Source organism: Cryptomeria japonica, chromosome 5, assembly GCF_030272615.1.
Source record: "Cryptomeria japonica chromosome 5, Sugi_1.0, whole genome shotgun sequence".
Taxonomy (NCBI): Eukaryota; Viridiplantae; Streptophyta; class Pinopsida; order Cupressales; family Cupressaceae; genus Cryptomeria; species Cryptomeria japonica.
The window spans coordinates 449,443,027-449,459,510 of NC_081409.1; positions in this window are offsets into that span (position 1 = coordinate 449,443,027).

A 16,484-nucleotide genomic window follows, 5' to 3' on the forward strand; every position below is an offset into this window, starting at 1 on the left:
ATATGTTTTGCATTTCATGTCCTTATGTTAGATCAAGATCAAGGGACAAAAAGAGTGTATGGATAGCGATAAGATATGGATAGGATAAGCAAGACCAAGAATGGATAAAGGACATGGACTGAAGGTCGGGATTGGCTAAGGGATAGTGGCAGAAAGTTGCAATAAGCTAGGGAATATGGATGAAAGGTTATAATAAGCAAATGGATAAATGACCAAAAGCTATGATAGACTAAAAGCTGCAAACAAGATGCATGATGCTCATGATGATCATCAGCCTTGTCAAGATCAAAGGTGGAAAGGGAAATTGAACATGAGGGACAATAGGATATGAAGGGTAATGACAGGGGTTCGATAGGATAATGGAACAATGAGGGACAAAAGGATATGATAGGATAAAACTTGCCCCCAAGTGTGATGTGCAAGAAGTTCATAAATTACGCATGACGCCTGTTTGCCAGGTTTTCATCATGGTACTTGCCCAAAGCGCCCGTTTGCCAGGTTTTCATCAATGGATGAATTATTTTTCTTTTACTATTTTTTTCTTTTTCTTTTTTTTTACTTTTTTCTTTTTTTTGATTTTTTGACTTTTTCAATAGAAGATGGACACATGATAGGGGATGGAAGAAGGACTAAAGCGTCTTTTTATTTGGATAGTAGCCTTGAAATAAATGGACCATGACCTTTTAAAAGTATGCTCAAAGACGTTGGTAGGATAAAGACATGGAAAATGAGATGACACTAAGGCCAGGATTTACGCAAAGGATTGGATCAAAGGGATGGAAGGATGGAAAATATGCATTGGATAATGGATAGGGTATTGGAAGAACTGGGCTTGAGTGGATGAAAATGAAGGCAAGATCAACATTGGCACACACCTTGAGGGGTGATGGATGGATGGAGGAAAGATGTATTTTGGATATTGAGATTTTGACGGAAGAAAGGCTTGGGATTTTGGGACATAAGGGCCCAAAATAGATGAAGAAGGTGATGGAGGAATAGACTTGGACAATTTGGATGGAGGAATAGCAATTTTGGATGCCAAGTTGGATGTTTCTTTTTGTGCTTCAAGGAGCTTCTTAGGGATCCACATGGTTTTTGATTTTTCATGCTTTTGTGGTTCCTTGGAGTGCATTGCTTGCACAAGGGATTTAGGAACCCATATAGATCTTGACTTTGCTTTATTTTGCTCAGTGGGCCTTTGTGGCCTTTTGGATATTTCTTTTTCTTTATAGATCATATTGTTCTTTGTTTTGACATGTCGATTATATTGGACATGTTGATCCTTGAATACATGTGGATTGCTAGACTTATGATGCTTATACTTGGCATCCAAATTGCTTGGAAGAGGGAATGAATGTTGGTGTGGATGGGAATGATATGGAGGCATGTGGGATGGATGGAAGGTTCTCCAGGATGTGTGCCTTTGTTGATGTTGCATAGGAGATGGAGGGATATAGGGACCTAGAATGGATGGAAGCGATGATGGGGAAGGTGGACATTTGGATTTTGACTTTGAAGGGATACCAATGCCTTGAGTGTGAGCTTTGTAGCCATGACCGTTAAGATCTTCTTTAACATGAAGGGATTCTTGCTTATGGAGATCTACCCCTTTGCCTTTATCAATATTTTGACTAATAGGATACTCTTTTCTTTGGGAAGAAGACGAGAGTCCATTATGAGGTGGATGTGATATGAGAGAAATAAGGAGATCTTGAAGTGGATCGGATTGCACCAAAGTGGAAGAACCCATTATGCATGTAGGGGGTTCATAAACATCTTGCACTGACACGTTAGAATCATGAGGGGTATCAGGATCATGAGGGGGACTAGGAGTGTGTAGTGGACATGGCTCAATGACAGGCTCTTCAAGAGATAGAATGGGGGGAATAACGGGATCATCAAAAGAACTGAAACCTTGGAGTGGATATGTGGGATTAGGACGTGGAGATGGAGGGACAAGTGGATCTTGTGGAGGATCTGAAGGAATGATTTGATCTTGACAAGGAGGAAGATCATTGGAATCTTCTTTAAAGGTGCTTTGCTCTTGACTTTCAATGGGATCATCGGAAAGAATGGAAGGGATATCTTGATCTTTCTGAGGAAGTGGAATATCAATGGGATTTGAAAGGACATTGTGTTCATGAAATGGAAGGGGATCATTTGGGATTGGATGAACTGGGATATCTTGATCTTACTCGAGGAATGGAGTGTCAATAGGACTTTGGATATGATGGACAAGAATAGGAGAATCATCATGAGTTTCTGGGAAGATGGGGTCCTGGTCCACAATTGGATGGGATGATAAGTTTTCAGGATCTTGATCTTGATTTTCTTTAGGACTCATTTCTTCATGCTCTAAATTATCCTCTTGACATGGGGTTGGACTTTGGATATGTCTGGGGGATTCTGACAAGGAATCAATGCTTTGGCATGAAGGAAATGCACTTTGAACATTTGTGATGGGTTCTGGCAAGGAATCAATGCTTGAACATGAGGAAGAGGGACTTTGAAGGGGGTCCTCTAAAACAGGTAATGGCAATAAAGTGCATGGTGGCATTGGGTCTTGTATTTCTGAAACATGACAAGGATATACGTCATGAGTTGGATTATCTTGGCAATCAATTATGGATAGCTCTTGGATAATTGCATCCTTGGGTGTATTGTTTGATGAGGACAATATGGAAGGTTCTTGTGAAACTTCTAAAGGTGTAGGGATAGATGCCACTGGAGAGTCAATTTGCTTGCGAGGGGATGAGGCATTGCTAGACATAAGTGTATTATCTTTATCTTCCTCAAAAGACTCACTTGGTCGTTTCCTTAAGAGCATTGCAATAAGGCCACCTTTCTTTCGAGGTTTTGACATAGTTGGACTTGGAATTTGAACTTGTTTTTGATTTGATGTCATGTTTTGATTTTGAACTAAATGTTGATCAAATTGGTTTGACATGTTTGAAACTTGGCTTGGTGTGTGTTGCAACCTTTGTTTTTGAATGTTTGGTCGTGGTTGTTGACATTGATATGTTGATTGAACTTGAACTTGTTGATATTCCACCATCGGTTGGACTATTTGTGGACATTGTATAGTTGGTTGGACATATTGTTGAAATTGGACCATTGGTTGTGATGGTTGAAAATCTGATTGATAGTAAACACCTTGTTCTTGTTGTGGAGGCACATAATGTTGAAATTGATGTTGTCTCCTTTCTTGTAATTTTTTCATCATCTCTATTTGTGAGAGGAGAGCTGGTATGTCTGATCGTTCAAGAAGAGATCTTACATCAATTGGCTCAATATTTGGATTTTGGCCTGGAAATTTTCGAAACACTTTGGACATTTGTGATTTAATCTTCTCACTGTTTTTCACTCTTTGTTCGAAAATCTCTTGTTCTTGAGCTAGTTTCTCCTCTAGTTTTTGTATTTGGAGACTTGTTTCATCATGATAAGTTTGATTGATATTGCCTTGTTGTTGGGTTGGATAGAATTGTGATTGCATTGTTGGTTGATATGTCAAACTTTGTTGCATCATTGGTGCTTGGAACCTTGTTTCAATAGACATGTCACTTATGCAAATGCAATATTTTTGGAATTTTTCAAGGATAATATATGATATGCAACTAAATGCAAACTAAATAAATGAAAATGCAATCTATGGCAAGAATGCAATCTATGTTTTTGTTGTTTTTGAAGATTTTGACAAACTTTTGAATGCAAATCTAAGAGAGGGACCCTTGGGAAACTGAAATGATGTCTAGACCTCAAAGGACAAAAGGACTAAGTGACAAAGGACAAGATGACAATGTCTCCCCTATATGCTTGGATACTAAGCGAGGTTTGACAAAATGATATTGATGACAAAATGACCAAAGATTTGATAAGGTCTAGACTTCTTAACAATGACTTAGGGTTTTATTAAAGATTTGGATTACTCAAGTATGACAAGACCTAGGTTTGACACTATATGCGAAAGGATAATTAATATGCAAATGATCTTAATATGATATGATAATGACTTAGGTTTAATGAAGAGACTTGGGATATGCAAATGCAAATGTATGACAATGTCAACCTAAGATGAAACCTAAGGTTTAATTATGAAATGATATTACTCTTATGCAAGAGGACATATGCAAATGGATGAATTTTATTGATATGCAAAAGAAGTATGACTTAGGTGAAACCTAACTTTGATACTTGATAATGAACTTGCAAAATGCAAACCTAGGATGAACCTAAATATAAGTGACATGAATGTTGAGACAAGATTTTGACAAATGTTTGACAACCATGTTTGAAGGTGTGCTTTGAACCTTGTTGAATGTTTGTTGGATGACTATCTCTTGTGTTTAAATCTTATGTTTGATCAATGTGTTTTGCTTTTGAAATGGGATAACATTCAACTTTTGACAATCAAAGAATACAAGATGTTATAACTTAGACTCAAGACAATCATGCTCATTTCCACATTCCTTAGGGTAGGCAAAGACATTAGGTACTTGAGAGGTAGACTCATTATGAGATTCAAGGAGAATACATAGATTCTTGACCCCATGGGCTCCCCTCCACGGCACTCACTTCTCAGGGCAGCCAAGCATTAGTCCCCATGGAATCTCCCCATGGTGAACTTAGTATCTCTTCCAAGTATCCGAATTTGTCCTTCTCAAGCAACTAGAAAGGTTTTTGGCCTCTAAAAACAAGGTATGTAGTAAGGATTTCTGTTAAGCATTACTACTTGATGTCATGCAAGCATGATTGAGACATTAAGCCCATCAAGATACCAAACAAATGTAGTCACGCAAGCGTGATTTAGACCAAGAGGCCCTACTTAGATGTTGATATGAGAAAGAGTTAAAGGGTCATCACTTCCCAAGTAACTGCAATTCCCACGTAACACTTCCTTCAAAGCTTTCGCTCATCGGGTATTTTTTTATAGTGAGTTAGAATGCCAAGGAATTCTAGCCGTACTCACTTTGGGTCATTCCCTTCTCACGATTATCACTCGCTTACTAAAGCAAAGTGGTCGGGAAGGCAGGCCCTCTAATGGAGACAAACAATCAACAACACAAGCATGGTATCGAAGATCTGGATTTCTGATCACCCTATGAAGGATGAGAGCATACTCTCCTACTCCAATGTCATACTTAACAAACAAAGAAAACAAAGGTTCATTTCCACCTATTTATAAATCACTAAGTGCCTAATTAAAAATCTCAAACACACAATTTGGTTGTTTCTCCAAGGCAACCTGCAAAACCCTAGTTAGATGTTTGATTTGTTGTCTTTGACCATCGAATCTGCATAACACATGTTAGTAGTTTGATTTTTAGTCTTTTTCATGCATATGCCAAGATCCTGCATAAATAATCAGTACCAAAATCCAAAGCATAGAAAACAGAATGCAAAAACACCAAAGATTTCATGTAAAAACTGCATTTTTTCACCTCTGATCTGGACTTTACATAGGCGCAGAAGTTAGGACACAAGTGTAGGATGTGTAACACAAGTGTAGAATGTTTCAACACAAGCACAAGATGTTTCAACACAGGCGCAGAATGCTTCACACAGGCGCAGGAGTGTCCAGAATGCACTGCACGGCCCTGTCTTTGAGTTTTTGACCTGCAAATCCACTTAGAAGCACTCCAAAACACAGTAAGATGGTTAGAAGGTTAGTATTCATGTCAGGTTCACCAGTTAATGTGGCGTAGAAATTAAGAATCATCACAAGACAAGTAGATCAATCAAAACACAAGGCATGATAACTTAATCAAAAGAACACTCATTGCAAATGAACCTAATTCTAAGCACACTCAATAGAGATATGAAAACAAAACATTCAAAATGAAATATTATGCAAACCAAATGCAGAATTGAATGCTCCTTCCATGCGGCTCCATTGTTGTTCTTTCCTCTTCAATGGGTTTGTGGATCTCACCTACAAGTGCTCACACAATTGAAAGCAAGATTGATGAAAAGCTCAAGAGTACTAGAAGCATAAGTTCGGTAGTCTGATAGAAATTCGGATTCAAGAAGGATTTGATTGAAGAAAATTATCCAATTTATAGAAGAATTGGATAAATGACAAGATTGGCATGATGCAATTCAAATGGAAATTGCAAATCAATATGTCAATTATGACAAATTATGCACTTTCCATGCACAATTTAATTGATTGATAATTGATGACAAATTATGACACATTTCATGTCAAAATTGATTGATTATCAATTATGACAATTTCATGACAAATTGAAATGTCACTCCCATAGAATTAGGAGATGAATTAGGAGGGAAAAGAAATTAGAAATTAAGAAAATAGGAAATTGAAATTGATGACAAATTAGGAATTAGAAAATTGATCAAAATTAGGAATTTGGAATTAGTGAATTAATTAATAATCTTTCATTTATTAATCAATTCACAAAGAGGAATAATTAGCCAATTAAATAAAGATTTAATTGTAATAAGAAGACTTAGGATAAATAAGTAATTTATTTAATCCTAGAGGAAGAAATGACAAATTAGGTTAAATGAATAAATCATAAAACCCTAAAGAGATGAATTAGGTCTTGATCAAAGATAATTGACTTGATCATGATTTGATTTTGGATTGATAAATGACCAATGCGACAAAATGATTTGATTGATAAATGCGCCAATTGACGAGGAACAATGACAAATTGATCCAAATTGACATAATTAAGACAGTCAATGATCGATAGCGAAATAATCGCAAAATGACAAAATTGACAAGAGGACAAGGATCGGTAACAAAATGGATTGCAAGATGACAAGATTGAAAATGACCACGATCGATGACAAATCAATCGCAAAATGACAAGATTGAAAAGAGGACAAAAATCGATGACAAATAGATTGCAAAATGACAAGATTGATAACGACCACGATCAATGACAAATTGATCGCAAGATTGACAGGAGGACAAAAACCCTAATTAGGATTGACGATGTCCAAAATGATGACAAATTAGCACACACATTGATGCAACAGGATAAAATCGATCAAAATCATGACTAGATAGTGTTGTCGACAAGACCAAATTTGAGGACGAGATGACTGAAGAATGCAGAAGAATGACTCGATGCTCGCAAATGATACAGATCAAGTGCGAATCATAGGAGAAATGTTAATGCGACGCAAAAACCTAAAATGAGGTAATGCGCAATTGTTAAAGTATGACTCCGCAAGCGTTGACCATTTTTAGGTGTCTACACTTTGATGCTCAGCCTGGCAGTCATCCACCACTACAAATACTCTATGGGATCTACCTACATCCCCCACTATCGGCTCTGATGCAGCTAGCCTCTGGCTACTCGTCTGGTGAGGATGCTGAGGGCACTGAGTGGATTTGTGGCCAAACTGACCATAGGAGAAGAAAGCTCCTCTAACAGGTTCTTTACTCCTAGATGACCCACTCAACTTCTGGAATCTCTCCCCACTAGGGGCCTGAGATGCTTCCTGAGAGGACTGCCCTAGAAAAGTCTGCCTACTCTTCGGCTAGTTCCTGCTCTTCTGAAAGTGAGAGTTGCCACCCTGCTGTCCCTAAGACTGCTTTGGTCTTGGTGGCTACTATTGCTGCTGCTGACCACCCTTAGCGGGTGCCTGAGGACCCCTAAAAGGTGCAACAGTCTGGGACTGATTCCCTCTCCCTCTAGACCCATTGAAAGGATCACTCCCAATATAAACTCCAAACTGGCCGCCATGAGCACGGCTAAGGTTCTGCTCCACTAGCTTGGCTTTCACCACAACTACCTCTATTGAAGCAAGCTCAAAAACACTCACTCCTCCACTATTGTGGTCATTAAGACCCCTCAAGAAGTGTTGAACAAGAATAGCCTCATCATTGTTGATCTCGACATACTATTTGAGCTCATAGAACTTGTTCTCAAACTAATCTATTGACAACCCAAACTAGTGCAAAGCATAGAACTTGTCTGCACATGACTACCTCCACTGGGGTGAGAGAAATTGTGCCCTGAATCTCTCTAGAAATATCTCCCATGACATGGTGTTAATACTCACACTGATCCTCTCCTCCTCTAACCTCCACTAGATAGATGTGAAGCTCTCAAGATGCATGATAGCGCATCTTGCCTCGGTGTTGCTACCATATGGATACATGAAAAAACACTGATCTAAATTGATAAGCTAATTCTCTACCTTGAGACTGGTACCTTTACCATCAATGAAAGGAGGGTTGGACCTCATCAAGTCCCTCATGTGTCCCATGTTAGCTGGATCCTAGTCCACTGGGACCTCTCTCACTCTAGGAGATCTCTCTCTCTCTAGAACATGTTGATGGGACTCCACTACCTGGGCATGGATGGGCTGATCCACCTCAGGTTTGGGGCCTAGTCTAGCTAGCACCTCCTAAAACATCTGTCGTAGCTCTTCCCTTTTGGGAACCTGCTCTCCTGAATGTGGTCCCTCCTGATGAACCAATTGATCTCTATCCACACTCGCATGAGTGGGTGGTGGTGAAGGACTATGGCGGTAGAAACCTCGATCCCGTCCTCCTCCTTTGCCTTTGGTGCGGCCACCAACATGACCACCTCCCTTGGATTTCCTCACCATGACCTAACACTGCACAAGAGAAAAAGGTTCAGATCAAGGCAAGGAATGAAGCAAGGAAGTCACACCACAAGACCTACACAAAAGGTCAAGGCAAATGGGCTCACTAAAAACCCAGAGTACCCAGTGTTGAAACAAGGGCTCTAATACCAAATGTAGTGCCCCGCCAGGAACCCCAAAGGAAAACCCACAACAAGGGTGAACCAATTTTTTTTTTAAAGTATAAACATAATAAGTGCATAACACTCAACATGCATGATAACACAAGCGGAAGACTTACACCAAAATTCCTTAAGGGTTTCCAACAAAGAATAAAACCAAAAGATAAATTCCACAATTAAGGTTAATCCAATAATCCATCATTAACTCAATGATCACAAGTAGCCATATGCAATAACAAATTACACCATTGAAAGAATGAAAGGATGCAATATAATTTCTCTTCAATAAGCATGTACACATAACATAAAGGAAACTAATAAATAACATCCCAATCTTAGGATTACATTGTTCTTCCAATACATGGCTTCTCAATATACATATAAAGATACAAGTTAACCAATTACAAGGTTACAAAAGATCATGATACAATGACCACATAGGTCTCCAAATAACAATAATCTCCAAACATGAGATAAGCATGAGCCACGATCCACTGAAACACCTGCGAAGCCAATCCTTTCATGTAGGTACGAACAAGAACATCCAATGGGAAGTGGCACTACCACCCAACCATGTAATTCCTGAAATGGAATCACCCCACTGTGCTAGGAGATAGTTGAGGACCCTCAAGCAAGCAAAAGCATGACATGGTCGACAAAACAATATGACTCCACAAGAATCCAGGTGACTCAACATCACAAATACACAAGTGACTCGATATCACAAAACACAAGTGAACCAACATCACGCACACAAGTGAACCTAAAGAAAGAGTGTCATCACATAGCTTAAGATGGATACAATGGTACATTCTCCATAGGTCCTGACTCATTGTCCTGGTAACCTCTCTCGAACCTCTAGTTCCCACTAAGTCTCATGCGGACCCTACGAGCCTTTCATGAAGACAAGGTGGTTGGTTTGCCATTCTAGGCCTTCTCACTACATTATGAGCCTCAATACAAGAACTCACCTATGCACGAGGTACAATATCTTTATTAATGTTTGAGAACTAGCCACCTATTAAATTAATTACATTATCACTTATTATCTAACTTTCGCTGGGTCGTAATGCCTACCACTTTGGGCCCAACCCCCAAGCAAAAGCCACTCTCTCAAATGACACTAAACAAATATAGTCACTCCCCGAGGACTCTATGGCAAAGCAGACACCCATAACACCACTATCCAGAACAAGTGGTCAAAACAATGACATACTAACTCTTGGTTAACCATAAGGCAAAGATACTACATGTTTAAGACAATAAAGTCATCATATATCACTTGGTCAAAGGTACCAAATACACCACCACAGGATGACTGAACCACAAACTAGAAATAACACAATATAACTCATGCAAAAGAAAGCTAATTTCACTAAGTCCACACTTAGACAATCTTTGAAAAAATCAGCATCATAAGCACTTGCAAAATCATTGATTGAGAATTAAATAAAACACTCTTTTACCATTCACATCTATTCAATTTCCAAATCAATATTCCATCAAGGATAAATTTATCATCAAATACTCAACCGAATAAAAACATGAATTCCTAATAGCCATTTAATTCATTTCTAGAATATATCCAAATTAACCAATTTGAATTCCTAATTCATGCCTTGACTTCCATAGATAAATTTATTAAACCACATAATAAAAATCACATGAAAAATCACCATTTTCATTTAACACTAAAACTATTTTAAAATATATTTCACTTATAAAATTTAAGTTCATAGCATAAACTGGCTTGTACCGGTAAGGGTGCAAGGTCAAGCGGTCGCCAAGGCCAACCCGCAGTAGTGCTGCTGCTGAGGCAACAGACACTACCTACCGGTAGTACTGCTACTGTTGGTAACGGGCCTACCGACTAGTAGCAGACGCTACCATCCAGTAGCATTGCTACCAACTGGTAGTAGTCCTACCGACCGATAGTGCTGTTACCATTGGTAGTAGCCGCTATCGACTGGTAGCACTGCTACCAACTGGTAGCAATCCTACCGACCAGTAGTACTGCTACCGAATGGTAACAGTCCTATTGACCGGTAGTACTGCTATCGTGTAGTAGTACTGCCAACCGGTAGTACTGCTACCTACGGGTAGTAGACACTACTGACCTGTGTGGTGGGACTAGCCTCCCACAGGGTAAGGTAAGGTCTATAGAACATTTAAAAACATGCTTCCAAAGCATTAAAATCCATTTTAACATGAACACGATTCAATCCTGGATCATTTCATGGGCAGACACATACACAGTGCCAAATCCAAATTTCAAATAGATATTTACCAATAAGGTAAATGGTGAAATAAAATCCCACAAGAACCCCAAATCTTGGGCAATAAGATAATAGGGAGCACACAACAAACTAAATCCAATTCATTCTTTTCTAAATAGAAGAGGTAATTCCAGAAGTTGATTTCTATGAACAAATAGTAAACAACAAATAGAGAAATGAACCATTTATTTCCTAAATGCAAACATGTGATATAAATTTCACAAAACCAACAATAATAAACACTCTTTCTTCCATTCCAATCATTCCACAAGAATCTACAGAAAGATTTGCATTATTTCAAAACACAGGAAGCAAACTGAAAAAATTCAAATTTAAATTTAAACAAGAAGAGATTATCCAACCTTGAAGCAACTAGCAAGCAAAATGATGGAAGAATCCCAATCCTTGCAACCCAAATCGAATTCTAGCTCCTCCTTCTAGAATGATTTACCAAATTTCTCTCCAAAACTTCTTGCCTCCTCTTCCCATGAATTTCTAGGCATATATGGAAAAATAATTTTTAACCTAAACTTTCTAGGTTGAAAGTTATTCCATCCAATCAGATTTAAATATTTTTAAAGTAAAAACAGTCAGATTTACCTTTATCCAAAAACAATTCTTTTCCAACAATTAAAATGAAAAAGTTAAATGGAATGTTAAAAAGAAAAGCTTTTTATTTGATTTCCTATTTTCCAGAATACTTTCTTCAACATAAGCATTTATCATTTAAATGGCTAGGCAATTATTTATTTCCTCCCACAATATAAATTAATGTACTTTACCAAATGAAATAAGCCATTTAACCATTTAATCTAGCAAATCATTAATTTAATTAAATCAATAATCTCAAAGCATAATAGTTAACTAATAATGCCAACATAAGATAACATCATTCATTCAATTAAATAACCATACAGATGAACGAAAGCACGCAAAATGAATAATGATCAAATGATGACTCACAAATGACCAAATCAAAGCACTATGAATCGCATACTAGGCAAACGAGAAAGACAGCCGACTGACAACACTCACACGGGTGTAACTATAGGTTAAGCTAGGGTACAACAACTATCTCGTCCACTCCCATCATACATATAAGGCACGCTCAAACCTGTGAAACCAGGTGGATTTGATACCCCATACCTACCCGGTACTTGTAGCTACAATGTCCTGCACCAAAGAACCACACGTGCATATAGAAAAATATATATATATATATATATATATATATATATATATATATATATATATATATATATATATATATATATATATATATATATATATATATATATATACAGACATGACACACACACTGATGAAGGAGAGTCATGACGTTCCCTATCTCACTGCAGTGAGTGAAGGAAAATCATCTCCTTGCATCCCACACACATGCAAACACACAACACATAAATAACGCATCTCACATATAAGGTAATAGTGTCAGTCTATGATAATGATTTATAAAATAATATTAACCATAAGCACTGAGATACTGCATAAAATCATACATCACAAATCTAGATAAAGTGTGAAATAACATCACATATCATTTGAATCAATATACAATAATGTTCCACTAAAGTCAATCAAAACATACAAAAAGAGTCTGATCAAGGAGGGGTACTACAGTCTTGGTAAGAATAGCCTCTAACTCCCTATTTGTGACCTCTACTTGTCCATTGGCTTATGGATGATATGGGGTAGATTTTTTGTGCCTTATATTGTATTCATTGACCAAGGCTACAATCAATGCAGAAGTAAATTGTGGTCCTTAGTCAGATACAATTTCCGTTGGTACTCCATATCTTGTAAATATCTCCTCATAAAGGAATTCAGCCACCTTATTATCTCTTGCATGTTTCATGGCCCGAGCTTCCACCCATTTGGTGACATAATCAGTACATACCAGAATGTAAGATTTTCCATTAGAAGGGGGATCAATTAGACCAACAAAATCTAATCCACATTTATCAAATGGTGCAATTAATATTTGTGGGTATAATGGCATCTCATCAGATTTAGTAGGTCTTCCCATGCACTGGCATCTATCACATTTCCTTATAATTTTGTGTTGCATCCTTATATAATGTTGGCCAATAATATCTTGTGTTTAGTATTTTGAGTGATGTTCTCTTAGCAGCAAAATGTCCTCCACATGGCTCATCATGACATGCATGCAGGATATCATATGTTTCATCTTCTCTTACACATCTTCTCATGACTTGGTCAGGTCCAGTGTAAAACAAACAATCAATAATCCATGAGAAGTTAAAGATTTTCTCAACTAGAAACCTTCTTTCTTTAGGAGAGAAATGAACTGGCATTTTAGTAATAGCTAAATAATTGGCAATATCAGCATACCAGGGAGTGTGGGCTTTTATAAGGAATAAATGTTCATCCATAAAAGCATCATCTATGGCTATAGGATCTTCCTACAACTGAAGCCTGGAAAGATAATCTGCAACCACATTGGACTTTCTTGGTTTATCAATAACTGTGATATCAAATTCATGCATCAATAGTAACCAATGAGCTAATCTACTAGTAATTGAAGGCTTATTCATGAGATATTTGATTGCAGTATGAACAGTGTGCACAAATATGGTATATCTTGTTATATAGTGCCTGGATTTGTTGAGTGCATATATAATTGCTAACATTTCTTTTTCAGTGACTGTGTAATTTAACTCAGTTCCCTGCAAGTTCTTGCTAATATAATAAATTGCACTCTCCAAGTTATCAACCTTTTGTCCTAAGACTACTCCTATTGCATAATCACATGCATCCATATGAATTTGAAATGGCAAGGACTAGTTCGGATCTTTAAGAATTGGTGCTTGGGTACAAGCTTGCTTGAGCTTTAAGAAAGCTTCATTTCATGAAGAAGTCCATTTAAATTCCATATCCATGGTCAGAAGAGAATATAAGGGACTTGCAATTTTTTTGAAATCTTTGACAAACCTTCTATAATATCCAGCATGACCAAGAAAACTTTTGATATCTTTCTGCTTTACCGTTGCATTGATATTTTGAATAACTTTAATTTTTGTTGGGTCAACCTGTATTCCTTTTATAGAGATATGATGACCAAGGACTATACCTTCCTTCATCATCATGAAGCACTTTTCACTATTCAATGACAAATTATAGTCTTCACACTATTGCAAAACTTTTTTCAGGTTCTCTAATGCTTCTTCAAAGTCTGAGCCATAAGTTGTAAAATCATCCATATAAATTTCCATGTTGTCTTGGGAAAATCTGAAAATATGATTATCACTGCTATTTGAAAAGTAGTTGCAGCATTACATAATCCAAAAGGAAGAATATAATATGCATATGTTCCCCAAGGACAAGTAAATGTAGTATTTTATTCATCCTTTGGGGCAATTTAAATCTGGTTGTAAACATTGAATCCATCAAGAAATGAGAAGTATCTCTTGTTGGCCAAAGAGTCTAATACCTGATCCACAAATGACAATGGAAAATGATCTTTTCTGGTTGCTAAGTTCAAGTCTCTGTAATCAACACATACCCTCCATTTTCCTCCTTTCTTAGGAACTATTACAAAAGGTGATACCCATTGACTATCAGAAATAGGGTAGATAAATCCAGCAGTCAACAACTTCTATAATTCCTCCTTAACTATTTCCCTTAATGCAGGATTGATTCTTCTTTGTGGTTGTTTAAGTGGTCTACAGTCTTCTTTTATGTAGATACGGTGGGTACAAACTATTGTATCAATTCCATGCATATGTATGATATTTGAGAAAATCCACAAGTGCCACTCTTTGAACTTCCACAAGATTATTATTGATATTCAAATATTTATTTGAATCAACTTCTATTTTGACAGTAAGATCTGATGCTCTGCAAAAAGGATTAGAAAATCTGTTTGATGGCAACACACACAAGAGCACAAGAAACAAACGTTAGTGTTAGCAACAAAAGATTATCCTAAACAGGCATATCAAGAGAGATATTAAGCATGAAATAGAAAGCATATAAACATAAAATGAAATAGCTAATCAAGATGCTCATAGTTGCTCCTCCCTTGTTCCTCTCCTCTCCAAGTCCCAAATGAGTGTAGCTCTCAGCAGCTTTTTGCACTATGGATGCTTATGGAGGATTGAGATTTAATACTAAGCTTCAAATATGAAATGAAAAGCTAAATACTATGCTAGAGTAGATAGTGATTCTATGAAAAAGCTCTATGCTAATGCCAGTATAACAACAATACTCTAAATGCTTCTTTCTTGCTTGAGGAGAAGGGTTCTATTTATAGAAGAAATAGGGAAATGAAGGGTTAAGATTGAGTGGTTTAATCAAGGGCCAAGTTTGAAAGTTGGGGATCCATGTGCACAATTGGCACCAATAAAATGGTGACAAGTTTCAACATAGGATTGGGTTGAGAGAAGAGGTTGGAGGCATTAAAGGCCTGAGAAGACCTCATGGTTATCTAGAAGGCAAGGGTCAAGTCTAAATTAAGATTACCCACTGGATTAAGAGTTAATCCAAGGATAAACCTTTGTGCAAATGTTTAAGAGATAATCATGGTCAAAGCATTAATGGCCTGATGAGACCTTTGGGTTGGGTAGAGGTTGAGTCAAAACAAATGTTTTAACCATGTGGGAGGGTTTGAGGTAACCATTAATGGTTATTGGAGACTTTGGGGATTAAGTGGTTGAAGGTTGAAAGCCTTCAATGGTTATCAAAGACTTTGAGCCATTTAGTGGTTGAAGGTTGGAAGCTTTCAAAGGTTATCCAAGACTTTGAGGGTTAATTTGTTGAACACACAAAGCATTAATTGCTTTTCAAAGACTTTGGAGTCTTTGAGAAGTGACTCCAATTTGCTTAGGAATGTGACAATATTTAGGGGATGGATTAGGCTAATTAGGAAGGGTTTAGAAGAATCTAGAAGGGGTTTAGGCATACAAGTGGATTTTGTAGGAAAATGCAAGTGGGAGAAATTTTGGTATTTTCAATTAAAATAAAATCATTTATTTCAATTAAATGGTGTAAGTTGCATTTGGATAAATATTTAAATAAATATTAATTTATTTAAATGAGAAAAATGAAGATAAAGCATTTAAAATGCTTGAAGACTTTGAGGGAAACCATTAAAGGCTTGAAGACTTTAAGGAAAACCATTAAAGTCTTAAGAAGACTATAGAAGGAAGCCATCAAGTTTGAAGACTTTAAAGCCATCAAGTTTGACTACTTTAAGGGAAACCATTAAAGGTTTCAAGTGGGTGAGGATAAATAGGATTTTAAATAAATAATTTATTTAAAATAGTTGTGCAACTTGCTTTTGTAGGAAAATACAAGTGGGTGGAGGATAAAGGTGATTTAAATAAATTATTTATTTAAAATAATTGTGCAACTTGCTTTTGTAGGAAAATGCAAGTGGGTGGAGGATAAAGGTGATTTAAATAAATGATTTATTTATTTAAATGTG